Consider the following 2,411-nt stretch of genomic DNA (forward strand, 5'->3'; position numbering starts at 1 on the left):
GACCTTCTCCAATGTCAGCAAGGTGTGAAAGAGAATAGTGTATGAAGAAAGAAAAATACCACCTACGTGTTTGCCAGACACAAGCAAAACAGGTCACAAAGAACTGACAGGCTCACGCCTGTCATCCCAGCTACTCAGGAGGCTGAGATTTGAGGATCGCGGTTCAAAGCCAGCCTGGGCAGGAAAGTCTGTGAGACTCTTACCTCCAATAAACCACCAGAAAACCAAAAGTGGCGCTGTGGCTCACGTGGTAGAGTACTAGGCTTGAGCTGAAGAGCTCAGGGACAGCGCTCAGGCCCTGAGTTCAAGCCCCATGACTGACAAAAAATAAAAAAGAAAGAAAGAAAGAAGAAAGAGAGAGAAAGAAAGAAAGAAAGAAAACTGACAGGAGAGACCAACAGCGAGGGAAAAGTAAAATAAACACAAAAACTAGGCTGGTGGCAACACCCACACTTGTCACGCTCTGCTTTCTTAGGAATATCATTCACTTCACCCAACTGCTGAAACCTTAGGAACTGTTCTCATTCTGTCACTCTCTCAGACATTGCCTGTCACAGATAATACATTGTATATTATATATGCATGTGTGTTTACACATATTACATAGGCACTTATGTGTATTATATATTTGTATATGAATAGATGTGTTATATGTAACACATTATATACACATGTACATTATATATTTATATATGCATGTGTGTTTATATATGTATATTTAACATGTGTGTATTATTTATATACATGTATAGTATATAAACATATATGTCATAACCATCTTGCTGGTTGTGATTGTTCTCTCTCTAGCCAGCTGGGAAGACTGAGGCCCAGGCCCAAGTCACATAAAGACGGCTGTCAGACCATGGCTCACATTCTTGCTACAGCGCTCTGCTCTTTCTGGACACAAGAAGGAGACGGCAGATGCATTTCAGAGAAGAAACAGAACAGGGGAATGCTTCTGTGGTAGAGTGTCTGCCTAGCAAGCAAGATGTTCTGAGTTCAAACCCAAGAACTACCCTGAAAATGAAAGGAGACGTCTGAAAGAGGAGAATTCTGTTTCTGCAGGAAGGCTGACTTTTCCCTTCTCTTTTGCTCAATTTGGGACTGGACTGGATGGTGGCCAATCCTTCCTCAGTCTCCCGACCGTTCTCGGGCTAGCCTTCCTCAGAAAACTCCCTCACTGACACCCCAAGAATTGTAACTCCCCAAATCCCTGGGCTTCCCTCACTCAGCCATACTGTCACCTGCTATGAAGCATGTTAGATATAGATTTCATTGTGTTTCTCTTGATTGGTGGTATAGATAAAAGGTTTTTGTCCTCCAAAAATCCCTGAGTTGATGGGGCTGGGAAGGTGGCTCAGTGGTAGAGCGCTTGCCTTGCATGCATGAGGCCCTGGGTTTGATTCCTCAGCACCACATAAGCAAAAAGAAAAGAGCCAGAAGTGGCGCTGTGGCTCAAGTGGTAGAGCGTTAGCCTTGAGCTGAAGAGCTGAGGGACAGCGCCCTGGCCCAGAGTTCAGGCCCCACGACCGGACCCAAAACAAAACAAAAACAAAAATTCCTGAGTTGAAATCTCAGCTACCCAGTGTGGTACGTAGAGATGTGCCCATTGCAACCTAACTCAAGTGAGGCGTACCACAGAGGCGTGGCCTCACACTGACACGCATGCTCTAACACAAGGCCTCACACGGCTCCCTATCTCCGCGTGTCCTCTCTATATCTACATACGAGAGCCCTGCTCTCCTACTTCTAGCCACCAGAGCTGTGAGAAAAGAGGTGATTAGAAATAACAGGCCACCCGGTCTGGGATCCTCTGATTGTCGAAGAACTCGGTGGTTGAAACGCTTTTGTACAAAAAATTGACAGGATTTTGTCTTTGGCTGACATTTAAGATTTCTGTCTTCATCTTTGGTTATGTCTGTCCTATGTCCCCTGCCCTGATACTCAGATGACACCATGCCATGCCTTATTCAATATCTCACAAATCCTTGAGTGTCTCTACTTTGAACAGAGGTATTCCGAGAACCATTACCCTGTGGCTCTTCTTTACAGCTCTTACCTCAGTTCCCTTCCTCTAGAAGCAGCGCAGCAGAAAAGAGTAGAACAGCCAGGTGGTCTTGCCAGTGAACAGGAAGCACAGGTCCCTCTCCTGACAGTTGCTGCCTGGGAACCAGGCCTAGCTGCTTGCTGCATGAAAGCAGATACCCCGGGAAAGGAAAGCCGGTGGGAAGGAAATCAGGTTGGATTATAATCATCTAATTGATTGTAAAAATGGCCTATTGTCTTAATGACCTTTTCAGGGAATTGGGGTATGTAAAAGGGCTTTTTTTTCTTAATGGGAAGGAAAACAGATGATAGGTAGTGGACAGGAAGGTAAGTCAGGTATCTAGGCCCCGTAACCATGCAGGGGA

The sequence above is a fragment of the Dipodomys spectabilis genome, unplaced genomic scaffold, assembly GCF_019054845.1.
Source record: "Dipodomys spectabilis isolate Male_0828 unplaced genomic scaffold, ASM1905484v1 ptg000296l, whole genome shotgun sequence".
Classification (NCBI taxonomy): domain Eukaryota; kingdom Metazoa; phylum Chordata; class Mammalia; order Rodentia; family Heteromyidae; genus Dipodomys; species Dipodomys spectabilis.